We start from the raw sequence: 17042 nt of genomic DNA, 5'->3' as shown, positions 1-17042 counted from the left end.
TGCAAGAGACCCGGTGTGCACCCAGAGGCAGTCTGGAAGCTCACAGCACTGCTTGCTCCTGCGGCCCAGAGCTTGGGTCCCAGTCCTGAGGCCTCTGGCTGGAGCCCTCAGCTCAACTCTCTCCGCTGCCGGATCCAGATCAGCCTGGGCAGCAACACCCAGGTCCTCTCCAGGTCCTGCAAGAGGCAGGAGGGGCTTCTGGGCGGCCAGCTGGGAGAAGTCAGTGTGCTCCAGTGAATCCAGCGGGCATCAGCGGGAGCCTTCGGGTGTCTGCTTCGGGATCTGAACAGCCTGGGCAACAGCACCCTGTCTCCAGGCAGTGCAGGAGGTAAGCTGTGCACCAGAGGCCACCTGGGAAGGGGCAGCTTGCACTGCTGAGTCCAGCACTGACAAGACCAACTAACACCAGTGAGAACTAGATGGCAAAAGGCAAACGTAGGAACGTCACTAACAGAAATCAAGGCAATATGGCAACATCTGAACACAATTTTCCTCTACCAGCATGTCCTGGATACCCCATCACACCAGTAAAACAAGATTTGGATTTAAAATCACTGGTCATGATGCAGGTATAGGAACACATGAAGGATGTATTTAAAGAAATTCAGGAGAAAAGGGATCAAAAGTTAGAAGCCCTTGCAAGGGAAACACAAAAATCATTGAAAGAAATCCAGGAGAATACAAAAGCCAACAATGAGGAAACGCAAAAAACACTTAAAGAAATACAGGAGAAATTTGGTCAACAGGCTGAGGTCATGAAAGAGGAAACACAAAAATCTCTTAAAGAATTACAGGAAAGCACGAACAAGCAAGTGAAGGAACTAAGCAAAACCATCCAGGATCTAAAATCAGAAGTAGAAACAACTAAGAAAACTCAAAGGGAGACAACTTTGGAGATAGAAAGCCTTGGGAAGAAATCAGGGGACAGAGATGCAAATATCAACAACAGAATACAAGAGATAGAAGAAAGAATCTCAGATGCTGAAGATTCCATAGAAACCATGGACTCAACAGTTAAAGAAAATGCAAAATGCAAAAAGCTTGTAACCCAAAATATCCAGGAAATCCAGGACACAATGAGAAGAGCAAACCTAAGGATTATAGGCATAGATGAGAGTGAAGATTTACAACTTAAAGGGCCAGCAAATATCTTCAATAAAATTATGGAAGAAAACTTCCCTAACCTAAAGAGAGAGATGCCCATGAATATACAAGAAGCCTACAGAACTCTAAACAGACTGGACCAGAACAGAAATACTTCCCGTCACATAATAATCAAAACACCAAATGTTCTAAACAAAGAAAGAATATTAAAGGCAGTAAGAGAAAAAGGCCAAGTAACATATAAAGGAAGACCTATCAGACTCACAGCAGACTTTTCACTTGAGACTATGAAGGCTAGAAGGTCCTGGGCAGATCTCATGCAGACTCTAAGAGAACACAAATGCCAGCCAAAACTACTATATCCAGCAAAACTCTCAATCACCGTAGATTGAGAAACTAAGATATTTCATGACAAAACCAAGTTTACCCAGTATCTATCCACAAACCCAGCCCTACAAAGGATAATAGGAGGAAAACACCAATACAAGGAGGGAAACTTCACCCTGGAAAAAGCAAGATAGTAACCTTTCATCAAACCCAAAAGAAGTTAAGCAATCAAATTTAAAAAATAACGTCAAAAATGATAGGTAGTAACAATCACTATTCCTTAATATCTCTTAACATCAATGGACTTAATGCCCCAATAAAAAGACACAGACTAACTGAATGGATATGTAAACAGGACCCTACATTTTGCTGCTTACAGGAAACACACCTCAGGGTCAAAGACAAACACTACCTTAGAGTAAAAGGCTGGAAGACAATTTTACAAGCAAATGGTCTCAGGAAACAAGCTGGAGTAGCCATTTTAATATCAGATAAAATTGACTTTCAACCCAAAGTCATCAAAAGAGACTCTAAGGGACACTTCTTGCTGATCAAAGGAAAAATACAACAAGAAGAACTCTCAATCCTGAGCATCTATGCTCCAAATACAAGGGCATGCTCTTTCGTAAAAGAAACTTTATTGAAACTCAAACCACACATTGCACCTAACACAATAATTGTGGGTGACTTCAACACTGCACTTTCCTCAATGGACCGATCAGGAAAACAGAAACTAAACAGGGACACAATGAAACTAATTGAAGCTTTGGACCAATTAGATTTAACAGATATATATAGAACATTCTATCCTAAAGCAAAAGAATATACCTTTTTCTCAGCACCTCATGGTACCTTCTCCAAAATCGACCATATAATTGGTCACAAGACAGACCTCAACAAATATAAGAAGATCGAACTAATCCCATGCCTCCTATCAGATCACTATGGAGTAAAAGTGGTCTTCAATGGCAATAAAAACAACAGAAAACCCACATACACCTGGAAACTGAACAATATTCTACTCAGTGATAACTTGGTCAAGGAAGAAATAAAGAAAGAAATTAAAGACTTTTTAGAACACAATGAAAATGAAGACACAACATACCCAAATCTATGGGACACAATGAAAGCAGTGCTAAGAGGAAAACTCATAGCCCTGAGTGCGTCCTAAAAGAAAATTGAGAGAGCATACATTACCAGCTTAATGACACACCTGAAAGCCCAGGAACAAAAAGAAGCTATTTCACCCAGGAGGAGTAGAAGGCAGGAAATCATCAAACTCAGGGCCAAAATCAATCAAGTAGAAACAAAGAGAACCATACAAAGAATCAACAAAACCAGGAGCTGGTTCTTTGAGAAAATCAACAAGATAGATAAACCCTTAGCCAGACTGACCAAAGAGCACAGAGAAAGTATCCAAATTAACAAACTTAGAAATGAAAAGGGAGATATAACAACGGAAACTGAGGAAATCCAAAAAATCATCAGATCCTACTACAAGAGCCTGTACTCAACACAACTGGAGAATCTGGAGGAAATGGACAATTTCCTTGACAGATACCAAATACCAAAATTAAATCAGGACCAACTAGACCATCTAAACAGTCCCATAATGCCTAATGAAATAGAAGGAGTCATAGAAAGTCTTCCAACCAAAAAAAGCACAGGACCAGATGGTTTCAGTGCAGAATTCTATCAGACCTTCAAAGAAGACTTAACACCAATACTCTTCAAACTATTCCACAAAATAGAAACAGAAGGAACACTACCCAATTCCTTCTACGAAGCCACAATTACGCTGATACCAAAACCACACAAAGATCCAACAAAGATAGAGAACTTCAGACCAATTTCCCTTATGAACATCATGCAAAAATACTCAATAAAATTCTTGCCAACCGAATCCAAGAACACATCAAAACGATCACCCACCATGATCAAGTAGGCTTTATCCCTGGAATGCAGGGTTGGTTCAATATACGGAAATCCATCAATGCAATCCACTACATAAACAAACTCAAAGAAGAAAACCACATGGTCATTTCATTGGATGCTGAAAAAGCATTTGACAAAATTCAGCATCCTTTAATGCTTAAAGTCTTGGAGAGAACAGGAATTCAAGGCCCATACCTAAACATAGTAAAAGCAATATACAGCAAACCGGTAACCAGCATCAGACTAAATGGAGAGAAACTTGAAGCAATCCCACTGAAATCAGGCATCAGACAAGGCTGCCCCCTTTCTCCTTATCTTTTCAATATTGTACTTGAGGTACTAGCTCGGGCAATTCGACAACATAAGGAGGTCAAAGGGATACAAATCGGAAAGGAAGAAGTCAAACTATCATTATTTGCAGACGACATGATAGTCTACCTAAGTGACCCAAAAAAACTCCACTAGAGAACTCCTACAGCTGATAAACAACTTCAGCAAAGTGGCAGGTTATAAAATCAACTCAAGCAAATCAGTGGCCTTCCTATATTCAAAGGATAAGCAGGGTGAGAAAGAAATTAGGGAAATGACCCCCTTCACAATAGCCACAAACACTATAAAGTATCTTGGGGTGACTCTTACCAAACATGTGAAAGATCTGTATGACAAGAACTTCAAGACTCTGAAGAAGGAAAAGGAATAAGACCTCAAAAAATGGGAAAACCTCCCATGCTCATGGATCGGTAGAATCAATATAGTTAAAATGGCCATTTTGCCAAAAGCAGTATACAGATTCAATGCAATACACATCAAAATCCCAACTCAATTCTTCACAGAGTTAGAAAGAGCAATTATCAAATTCATCTGAACAACAAAACCCAGGATAGCTAAAACTATTCTCAGCAACAAAAGAAAGTCTGGGGGAATCAGTATCCCTGACCTCAAGCAATACTACAGAGCAATAGTGTTAAAAACTGCATGGTATTGGTACAGGCAGGAGGATCAATGGAACAGGATTGAAGATCCAGAAATGAACCCACACACCTATGGCCACTTGATCCTCGACAAAGAGGCTGAAAACATCCAATGGAAAAAAGATAGCCTTTTCAACAAATGGTGCCTGTTCAACTGGAGGTCAGCATGCAGAAGAATGCGAATTGATCCATCCTTGTCTCCTTGTACTAAGCTCAAATCCAAATGGATCAAGGACCTCCACATAAAGCCAGACACTCTGAAGCTAATAGAAAAGAAACTGGGGAAGATCCTTGAGGACATCGGTACAGGGAGAAAGTTTATGAACAGAACACCAATAGCATATGCTCTAAGATCAAGAATTGACAAATGGGACCTCATAAAATTACAAAGTTTCTGTAAGGCAAAGGACACCATCAAGAAGACAAATCGGCAACCAACAAATTTGGAAAAGATCTTCACCAATCCTACATCAGATAGAGGGCTAATATCCAATATATATAAAGAACTCAAGAAGTTAGACTCCAGAAAACCAAACAACCCTATTAAAAAATGGGGTACAGAGTTAAACAAAGATTTCTCACCCGAAGAACTTCGGATGGAGGAGAAGCATCTTGAAAAATGCTCAACTTCATTAGTCATTAGGGAAATGCAAATCAAAACAACCCTGAGATTTCACCTTACACCAGTCAGAATGGCTAAGATTAAAAATTCAGGAGACAGCAGGTATTCGAGAGGGTGTGGAGAAAGAGGAACACTCCTCCACTGCTGGTGGGGTTGCAAATTGGTACAACCACTCTGGAAATCAGTCTGGCGGTTCCTCCGAAAACTAGGCACCTCACTTCCAGAAGATCCTGCTATACCACTCCTGGGCATATACCCAGAGGATTCCCCACTATGTAATAAGGATACATGCTCTACTATGTTCATAGCAGGCCTATTTATAATTGCCAGATGCTGGAAAGAACCCAGGTATCCCTCAACAGAAGAGTGGATGCAAAAAATGTGGTATATCTACACAATGGAGTACTATTCAGCCATTAGAAACAATGAATTCATGAAATTCTTAGGCAAATGGATGGAGCTAGAGAACATCATACTAAGTGAGGTAACCCAGACTCAAAAGGTGAATCATGGTATGCACTCACTAATAAGTGGATATTAACCTAGAAAACTGGAATACCCAAAACATAACCCACACATCAAATGAAGTACAAGAAGAAAGGAGGAGTGGCCCCTTGTTCTGGAAAGACTCAGTGAAGCAGTATTCTGCAAAACCAGAACGGGGAAGTGGGAAGGGGTGGGTGGGAGGACAGGGGAAGAGAAAGGGGCTTATGGGACTTTCGGGGAGTGGGCAGCTAGAAAAGGGGAAATCATTTGAAATGTAAATAAAAAAATTATATCGAAAAAAAAAAAAACCAAAATCAAAAAAAACAAAAACAAAAAAAAAACAAAAAAACAAAAAAACAAAAAAACAAAAAAGCAAGCCGATAAAGCCACTCTGGAAATCAGTCTGGCAGTTCCTCAGAAAATTGGACATAGCATTACTTGAAGAGCCAGCTATTCCACTCCTGGGCATATACCCATAAGATACTCTAACATGTAATAAGGACACATGCTACAATATGTTCATAGCAGTCTTATTTATAATAGCCAGAAGCTGGAAAGAACCCATATATCCCTCAACAGAAGAATGAATACAGAAAATGTGGTACATTTACACAATGGAGTACTACTCAGCTATTAAAAACAATGAATTCAGTTTCCACGTGCATGTGGGTTTTCTGTTGTTTTTGTTGCCAATGAAGACCACTTTTACTCCATAGTGATCTGATAGGAGGCATAGGATTAGTTCGATCTTCTTATATTTGTTGAGGTCTGTCTTGTGACCAATTATATGGTCGATTTTGGAGAAGGTACCATGAGGTGCTGAGAAAAAGATATATTCTTTTGCTTTAGGATAGAATGTTCTATATATATCTGTTAAATCTAATTGGTCCAAAGCTTCAATTAGTTTCATTGTGTCCCTGTTTAGTTTCTGTTTTCCTGATCAGTCCATTGAGGAAAGTGCAGTGTTGAAGTCACCCACAATTATTGTGTTAGGTGCAATGTGTGCTTTGAGTTTTAATAAAGTTTCTTTTACGAAAGAAGGTGCCCTTGCATTTGGATGGCAGAGAAGCATCTTGAAAAATGCTCAACTTCATTAGTCATTAGGGAAATGCAAATCAAAACAACCCTGAGATTTCACCTTATACCAGTCAGAATGGCTAAGATTAAAAATTCAGGAGACAGCAGATGTTGGCTAGGATCTGGAGAAAGAGGAACTCTCCTCCACTGCTGGTGGGGTTGCAAATTGGTACAACTACTCTGGAAATCAGTCTGGTGGTTCCTCTGAAAACTGGGCACCTCACTTCCAGAAGATCCTGCTATACCACTCCTGGGCATATACCCAGAAGATTCCTCAACATGTAATAAGGATACATGTTCCACTATGTTCATAGCTGCCCTATGTATAATTGCCAGAAGCTGGAAAGAACCCAGATATCCCTCAACAGAAGAGTGGATGCAAAAAAATGTGGTATATATACACAATGGAGTACTATTCAGCCATTAGAAACAATGAATTCATGAAATTCTTAGGCAAAAGGATGGAGCTGGAGAACATCATACTAAGTGAGGTAACCCAGACTCAAAAGATGAATCATGGTATGCACTCACTAATAAGTGGATATTAGCCTGGAAAACTGGAATACCCCAAACATAATCCATACATCAAATGAGGTACAAGAAGAAAGGAGGAGTGGCCCCTTGTTCTAGAAAGAATCAGTGAAGCAATATTCAGCAAAACCAGAACGGGGAAGTGGGAAGGGTTGGGTGGGAAAACAGGGGAGGGAAGGGGTCTGATGGGACTTTCGGGGAGTGGGGGTTCAGAAAAGGGGAAATCATTTGAAATGTAAATAAATATATCAATAAATTTTAACAAAAGAAAAGAAACAATGAATTTGAAAGAGAATAAGGGAGAGTACATGGAGAAGGGTTGGAGGAAGAAAAGGAAAATGATGTATTTATATTAAAATGACAAAAAATAAAAAATTAAGCTATGCATGAGTATATATACTTTTATGGGGTCTTCTTAAAGTCAACAGAACTCAAATACCAAACCAATACAGATATCAAAAATGTATTGCAATCGGGCTGCTACTGATCGATCCAGGACTCAGAACAGACTCAAGAGCTAAACTGTAACCCTGAGCTAGAATGGTACCATAAACATTTCTGCCAAATAACAGTTACATTTTCCCACCAATCAGGATTCAGGAATGAGGGACTGTTCTAGGAACATTTTCCTATGTTGTACTCTTATTCTGTTCTCATTTGGCTTATTAAACGGTGGCAGGATGACTTGTCTAGCATTCATGTCTCTATTTGACAAGCCGGATCTCAGCTACCCACGTATATGTCTCACTCTGCCAGGCAGAATGTCAATTATCCAGGGAGGTCTTGGGAACCTAAACTTTATTTGAACCCTATTCAAAGTGAAAGTTTTACTCAAAATAGCTTCAGTTTGGTTCCTTCTTACAATATGGGAATGAAATTTCATAAAGACAGATTTGTCTTTTTCAGTAATACTCATAGTCTCCCAGGGCTCTCTATGTCATCTTATTGTAATAGGCAGCTTAAACTCCCAAGATCCATTGGCTCAATGTTTCAGAAGCCAAGAAGCAGAAACACCTAGCTCTTTCATGCCTTGGCTTTAGAGTCACTCTGTTGTTCTACAGGTGTAGCTGTCTAGCAGCCATGGATGAACTGGGTCCCTGAAAGGGCCCCCAGGAATGAAAAAGGACAGGGCAGGTGAGAGAAGAATGAAGGCAAGACAAAGGTTTCTGATCAAGGCTCAAAGTTTAATTTTCAGCTCTGCATTTATACAGGGGAAACCCAAAGACCCATCCTTTCTTTTAGCTGGATTCTGTTGCTCTATTTCAGTTGGATTCTGTTGCAAAGCAAGCTCAGTGGGCAGTCTACTCCTGTAGGAAATTGACTCCACCTGGTTCCTTAAGGTCCAACTGTGGCAAATACTTAAGGTCTACTGAGCCTGCTCAAGGGTGGGAAAAGAGTACATACAGGGAAAACCATTCACAAGGATTCTGGCTTACAAAAAGGGAGCTGCACTTGCATATCATGAGGACAGGAGATGGTAGACATGCCAGTCCTTTCTGTTAAAGACTATGAGGATTTCCTCTATGGAGTATCATAAAAGTTACTTTGTGGCTATTTTGGTAAGTATTAGAAATGTACTTGGGTAACAAGTGATCTTCCATGCATTATCTTTCACAATAATCTTCTTTCATTGAATAAAAGTCATCCTATTCTAGACACGAACAATATTATAGACTGGATTTTGTACTTTCCTATTCAAAACTTTGTATGTTGTAGTGCTATGTCCCTATAAGTCAGAAGATAATAACAAATGAGGTTATCTGGTGTCCAGGATCCATGGAACTGCTAGACACAGCCAGAAGATGTCCCAGTTCACCTGAAACACAGGTACACAGGAGAGACTTCAGTCAACAAATGAAGTCTCCAGCAAGATTTAGCCATATGCAAAACCAACAATGCAGGCAGCCATGTCCACAACTAGCCCTGACCTGTATAGAGAGAGGAAACAGTTTGTGGTTTTAAAATGTTGTATTTATTCCTCTATGAATTCAGCAGTCTATGATCAAAATAGTTTGTATGAAATTCTCAATAAAAACTTCAAAGTAACACACACAAATACACACACACACAAATACACACACACATGCTATCTCATACACACATACTCACATACTCATATAGACATTTGTAAACTCTCTCACACATGCACAGAGAGACAGAAGTACAAATGTGACAAATTTGTAATACTGAATGCCTAGTAGGATTTAGTATTTGCTCAATTATTATCAATTATAGAGTTGATCCTGGTGGCTAAGTCTATGCCACAGAGTGAGTTGAAGGCAGTCTACACAACCTAGTGAAATTTTGTTTGAAAAAGTAAATAGAGGGCTAATAATAGCTTGGGACTATAGATGTATCTAGCATGTGTGAAGGCCTGGGTTCAATTCCAGCCCTTTAAACAAACAAATAAGCAACTATTTGTTTGACATGAAAGAACGGGAAGGTTTGGTGAGGCCACCTGCAAGTCAAAGAGATAGGTCATGGGAGAGAACAAACATGGAGATTGTTTCACCATGAAGATTCAGCCTTAAAATGGATAAGCTACTACATTTCTACTGAGTGTACTTCCTAGTCTGCAATACTTTTCAAGGAAGCCCTGGCTAGTAGACATGGTAAGTAACCCAAATTACTAGTTGTGACAACACATGCAACAGGGTAAAACACAAGTTACAATTAAAATATATAAAAGAGTTTATATATGTATAAATATATAAAATATATAAAAGAAGATTTTATATATAAAATCTTCTCTCAGCTTAGACTTCTATAGTATCAGTTTTTCTTATGGAGAAATGATACTACATAAAACACTATCCCATGCACACCTAAGTTTAATCGTTCTATTCTTTCATATATCCTTCAACACACACACACAATGTTTATATTTTTTCCTCTGTTTACCCATGGGTAAGAAATGGAAGCAGAAGGTCAGAGTAGAAAAGTAGAAAAGAAACACATGCTGGGGAAAGTCCAGCTCATGCAGGGAAGGAGAGGAACCCTGACGTCAGCAACACTCGGCCACTTAATGTCTCGCAACCCAAAGTCTGCTCGTTCTAAAAAGCTGAGACCATGTGTGAGCAATTAAATGGGGTTCTAATGAGCATTTCAAAAGTGTCCACGGAGTTCATTCTGCTCAAATTAAGAGAAATTTCCTCAAGATTGGCTCAACCTGTGATTGAAAGAAAATATTAGTAAATATAATTTCTCATTATTTTTTAACACAATTATCTGAAAATGCACTGTTTAAGAAAACACTAATGGCTACTTAAAGGTCTATTTCATCTAAATTTATAAATGGCAAGAGCCTTATTGAAACAAATTTATGCCAAAGGGAATTTAACTTGGGAAATCTCGCTGGAATTGGATTTCTAACAAGATCGAGTTGGTATTAATGTATTCCATTCATCAAGTACGAGTTAGTCATGTTTCTGAATTACTGCTTTCCTTAAGGAATGTTTCTTTACAGCAGTCAGGACCCAGTACTGAGAGAGTGAATCATCTCCCCAGACCAATTCCTTAGAGAGGCAGGCTGAAGATCCTTCACAATATAAATGAAATAAATACTTTTTTAAAGAAATTATCATTCACAAAACAATCCCAGAAATTAGAATCATTATTCTTACCTTGTATGCTTCCCCTGGAACTAATTCCATCAAATACTCTCGGATAATAATAAAGATCAAATGGGGCCCTCTATGAATAACGTACACTCCTGAGCAAATCCCAGTAACAGAAAGCATCTTGTAGAACTTTCTCCAACAAGCTTCAGCCTCAGGAGCAACTGTGCTTATCCTTGTTGGACTAGCTTCTCTCACCTGTGCCTGCTGAATAAACAACTCCACTGAGACAAATTTTGACTGGCTGTTTATCTACAAGGTGCACGCTTTTTATTAAGTAGGCATGAGCCTCTGCCTCGCACATTTTTAATGAAATTGAGATTTCAGTGCCTTCAGATGACGATCTCGCTGTACTGGGTGACAGGTGGTGACTGAAATGGGCTGCTTTAGCCTGTTTGTAGAAACATCCTCAGACTCTTGTGGTTTTCACAGGTCCTCTGCTATTCCTGCTCTTGACCTTGATTCCTCCTCTATGATGTATATCACGTGTTCTTTCTTGTATGATTCCTTTCTTTATCTTGCGTTACCCATCTCTGTGTGGCCCATAGACACTATTTAAAATATGAAAAGATTTGCTTTCATGATATATAGTACATGGGTTTATAATCTATCCATGGAGACTGGGAATTAGACTGTAGTTACCCCCAAAATCTCTACCTGAATTGAATTCCGTTTCCAGTACCGATTTTCTGTACTGCCTCATATGATACAATTCCTCTACAGTGACAGTTTCAGGTCTAAATGCTCTGTCTGTGAAGCTATGTAATAGTCAATATTTGTATCTTCTCAGACAATACAAAGAATTTCACTTCAATATCACATATGTATCTTGATTTCCTGATTTGTAGCCTAAAGTTTTCATTGTTAATAAAATTATCGGATATTTAGTATTTTACCAATACTGCAAGAGTTATAAACAGCAGTAGGAATTGGCTATAGTTAATATAAAAATAAATAATATATAAAATATTGAGTATGTCATTAAGTCAATTTAAATGGGATAAGACAAAGCTTTGGTGTGGACCATAATTCAAAATAGCCAGAAGACAACACAGAACAGGTATGTCCAGGTAGTGAGTCAACTTTGAAAAAAAGTGTTAGCTAGAATGAAAGAAAGAAACAAACAAACAAAGAGAAAGAAAGATAGATACATGGTAGATATATAGATATAGAGTGATAGATAATAGATGATAGATATAGACAGACATAGCTAGCTAAACTTTGTATCTTCGCTTTTATATACATCTCTAATGGTTCTTTTGCTTGTTTTATTTTATTATTTATGTTGCAGTACTGAACAAATACATCTTGTTGAATGATCTGAATTCATTCATTTCTAGCCCCTAGAGATCAGAAAGAAGCTACAGACCCCTTCTTTAGAGGATATGGAAAACAGTCACTATAGGAAGGACATTCACATATTTTATAGATAATTAATAATTGTCAACAAAATGCTTTCTTTCAATAAAACTCATAAGATAAAGTAAGTTTACCTGGCCTGCTTTCATGTCATCTCACTCTTCAATTGTACCCAATGTCAAAATAGTTGATTTTCAGGAAATATTATAGGGGGAAAAAAACAACCTTCCTTGAAATCCAAAAGATTCTCTCAAAACTGAGGGAGAATTTCATTTACTGAGCAATTACTGTGTGCTGGGCTCTGAGCTAAGTCATTCTCACGTAATGTCTTATTCACTCCTCAACAGAACCTGGCAAATTTTGAAGCATTCATTTAATTTTCTGCGTAAAGAAAACAAGATTCTATAAACTGTGAGCATTTTACTGCATTTTCAGAATATAAACCTTATTATTCTCTCTCAGATTCCTCTTCTTTTCTTTCTCTCTTCCAATTTTCCATCTATGACAAACTCATTGTTCATAATATTGCATCTACTTCTTTGGCTGGTATCAATGTAAAAGCTTAGGTGCTTTACTTATATGAAACAAACTGTTCTAACCACACATCACCACCACTGTTGTGGACTCTCTGTGACAGCCTATTTGGTTTTAAAATTTAAAAAATAAACCAAACAAACACCAGAAACAGAAAAAACAATCATTCCATATTTCTATTCAGGAAAAGAAACTGATTTAGGGAGCTGCAGATGTGACTGAATAGAATCAGAGAGAAGCCTGCTCACAAAAAGAAGCTGGACGTTGCTAAAGGGGCTTTGCTGTTGGTGTTACTCACCCGGAGACAGAGAAAGGAGCAGAGCATCTGTCATCAGCCCTTCCAAAGGCCACTGCCCTAGTTAAGCTGTGTGAACTGGAGCACTCGAGTCTGAGTGATTCAGGGCTCTTATTTCCAGCACATGTCCCCAGTCATTCTTGTCAAAATGGAGGCCATCTCTCAACTCTGGATGTGTCATTTATATTTTGAAAAATAACCTGTAACTTTTATCCATCCAGTAAAACAGAAAGTGAAAAAGAAAGAGGAAGAGTTACATTCCCAGAGGAAAGTGATTGAATAGTTTTGAGGAAAGGACGAAGGAAAAGAGGGCTGGGAGGCATTAAAGTGAAAAGACCCATTTCTATCCAGTGCCAAGTGTGTGCTTCTGCTCCCTGCACTATCAGCGACTGCAAACTACTGGCCACGAATACATTCCAGATGTGGTGAATTAGTAAAGATAACACTTAAGGTTCTATGTAATGCCCACCTTCCTAGGACTGGGGGGAAGAACTATAGTTTGTGAAGATTTTGTATTCAAACACCAGCCAGATCCGAATTGGCATCTTTGATTTCAACTAGAGTTCAGTAGCCAGCCCTAGAGTCTTTCAGGGCCCATTCTACTCCTACCTGAAATCTGCATTCTTCCTTTACCTCAGTTATTCTCCTCACAGCTGAAGCCAGTGGTCCATGTTTAGTATGCCCCCAGGTCTAGGGTAAAGACAAATGTAAATAGGTCAAATGGAAGACATGCTTGAAAATAGAATTTGTTGTACTCTGATTAGGTGATGTGGAGTAAATTCTGCTCGCTATCGGAGGAACATGGACAAGTGATTGAATGCCTTTGTCTTTGGTATCTTTTGCTGTGAGGGGAAGGCCAGGACAACAGCATTTCAAAGTTACTGTGATAATCAGATGTGCTAATACAAATGCGGAGCACTTAGGCCAGTCTGTAGTATATCCTCGCTAAATAATGCCATGTAAAATCCGAGCTGGTTATAATGGTAAAGTAGTCCTGCACTCAGGAAGCTGAAGCCGGGGGATTGGAAATTCTCAGCCACTTGCAGGATAGTAAATTCAAGACCAGGCTGCTACATAGTGAGATTCTCTCTAGGAAAACAAAAACAAAAACAAAAACAAATACATGAGCCAGAAACAAATAAAAAGTGAGAGCTGGTTTGTATGTGGTATTTCATGTGATTATTCTCCAAATACATTTCAGTTTACTGAGCATTCACTCTTAGAAGTCAACAATTTAATTCACTCCCCCCCAAAAAAAATTCATAGTTGGTTTGCTTCATGATTTTTACCCGTCTATCAACTTTAACATCACCTTGTTAATCTCCAAATTCTTTGATTTTTTTTTTAGTAAAATTATATTACATATACATGTTTCCATGGGGAATTCTTCATAAAATTTAATTTTGTCATCCAGATTCATAGTATATTTCTCTGTATAACCAAATTGCCTTGAACTATGTTCTTAATATTTCATAAGGTTTGTATTCATATAGAGAATCTATATTTTCTATTATATTAGTTTAATTCTTGGCAATTGGTGATAGTCTTGTGGAAGAGTGGGAGGTAGAATGGAGGAACCTGGAGGGGTCAAGGATGCCACACAAAGACCTACACGGTCTACACAGTCAACTAACCTGGGCCCATGGGGCTCACAGACTAAAACACCAAACAATGATAAGCCTGGGCTGGACCTAGGCCTCCCTCCCGGCAGGTTATGTGCAAATGCAAATCTTGGCCTTTGTGTGGGTTCCCTAAGAGTTGAAGTGGGTGATCTCTCTGACTCCATTGCCTGCTATTGAACCCCCTTCCACCAGATTGAACCGCTCGGTCAGTGGGGGAGGACAGGATTTGTTCTGCTGGAGACAGATGTGCCAGGGGGGCACCCAAAGGGGCATTCCCCTTCTCTGAGGAGAAGGAGATGGGTTAGTGAGGGGAGGATTTGTAAGGGAGGGATTGGGAGGAGAGGAGGGAGCAGGAGTTGCAATCAGGGAGTAAAGTGAATAAATAAATAATGAAATCAAAAACCAGAAACAAATATCGAAAGAAAACGCCACACTTAATTAACTCGTCTATTAACGGATTAAGAAGCTGCAGCAATGCAACTCCTCTGCTGTCCTGACTTCTTTTCCTCATGATTGCACATGAGCAAGCTCACACTTTAGGAATTAGCCAGCCTGCTTGCTTACTGTTACTTGCTTTTTTTGTCTAGTTTTCCCACACTCACAGCTCAGTTCCAGTTGCCTGAGTTATCACAGGTATTAATTTCCAATCACTGTGTCGATCCTTTTCTTATTGATCTATTCATTCATTCACGCCATAAATAGAAATAGAAATTTTCAAAGAGCAACGAAGAGTATTTTTAAAAAGTAGAAACAGAAGTAAGCTTTCTGGAGTGCTGTTTATGTATACAGATTTTGGCTTCAACATGTTTATCTTCTGGATGAGGAAAGAGAAAGCATAGAAGTAAAGAAACTGAGGTATATTGCGATTAAACCACTTTAATTACCCTAGAGTATAATAGAAGTAATAGAGTGAGGCTGAGTGAAATGTGTATTAATAGAAGAAGAACATACAGCCTCACATGAGGAAGTCTCATGAACACAGAGCTGGATCATATGCAACTCCTGACGGAAGCACGCCGCAGGTAAGCCGAGTGAGTACAAGGCTTCAGAGATGATAAACTGAACCGAAATGGGGAGAGTGAAGAGGGGACTGAATTTAAGGTGTGAAGTTACGAAGGCAAGGCATGTCGCAAGGCCAGGTCAGGCCCGCAAGCACTTTAAAAATTTATTGTGCATCTAATTCATCTGGGATCTTGTTAAAATGCAAACTCCGATTCAGAAGTTCTGGGGCTGGACCAGAGATTTACAACTCTTAACAGGATTCCAGAGAATGCTATCTGTTATTCCAAGGGCCAGACTTTGACTAGAAAGCATGTGAGTTATGAAAAGGAGGTTGGGGGAGGGGGTTGTAAGTATGAATGTATGCCATAAAAGGGCCTTGGGTTGGTCTGACCATAAATAAATATACATATTCAAAGGCTCTCCCATCCTGTGTGTATAGAAAAGCCTGCTGCAGAGAATGCATGGGGGAGAGAAGTCAGTGAGTGGACCTTTTCCTTTAGCCAGCAGTCACAGTGGCCTGTTTGGTGCTGGCTAGGAAAGAGCTTGTGCCAATCACTTTTTATAACTTTGGTAAGAGAGCTGAGCAAACAACTTAAGAAAAGAAAGACTTGCTTTGAACTCAAACTTGCAGTCCGTAGTCATTTTGCACCATCTGTCCTATGCCTATGCGTGGTGAGACACCATGTCCCAGTGAGGAGTATGTGGCAGAGCAGAGAGGTTCGCCTCAAAGCAGACAGGCATGGGTCACAGATTGGGTATGTCAGTTAAAGACAAAACCTTGGGGTTCTACTGCTCCCAAGCTGGCCCAATCTCCTGGTTTCTATTTCCTTCCAGCAACATCTTCAAATTAAGAATTCATCAATGCATTCATCCATTGATTTTGTCTCTGACCTCATGATCCAATCATGTCTCACTCACTGAAAGCACAATCTGAGAAGCAAGCCTGACACATAAGAAAGCCTTTGGAGAAACACTTCGTATCCTAACCAAATAGAGCTCCAGAGCTCGTGAGAGACAGTCACATTTAAAAAGCATTTTCAGGACAGGTTAAATTCAATATTGGACAAGATGTTGGTTAAAAACAAAAGTGATCAAGACCCCACTTACTACAAAAACAAAAAGATTTTAACAAAAATGAGGAAGGCAGGACAGAAATCAAGGGATTGCTAGCTTATCATATGACATAATATATAAGAGCTTATCACATGAAAGATCAAATAGAGATATCAAATATAAATTGTATATACATCAGGAGTTCAAGGAAGAGAATTTTGGAGGCACTATATTTGAAAGACATTTACTTGAATGATCACAGCTAATAACCTAATATGAGATTTATGATTCAAAGGTGGAAGAAAGACCAGTCAAAGGGAGAGGGCTAAGAAAACTGGCCATTGGAAATCGTGTGAAAGATATATGATGAAGTACAATACCAAACCAGAAACTGGAAAAGAAAGACCAAGTCAATACCACTTACCAAATGAGATGAAATTGACAAATAATGGTTGGATGTAGTGCAGCATGTCATCACCCATTTGACAAAGGTTGTCATGCTAACAG

This window comes from Apodemus sylvaticus, chromosome 11 (genome assembly GCF_947179515.1).
Source record: "Apodemus sylvaticus chromosome 11, mApoSyl1.1, whole genome shotgun sequence".
Classification (NCBI taxonomy): domain Eukaryota; kingdom Metazoa; phylum Chordata; class Mammalia; order Rodentia; family Muridae; genus Apodemus; species Apodemus sylvaticus.
This window is presented reverse-complemented; position numbering follows the sequence as displayed.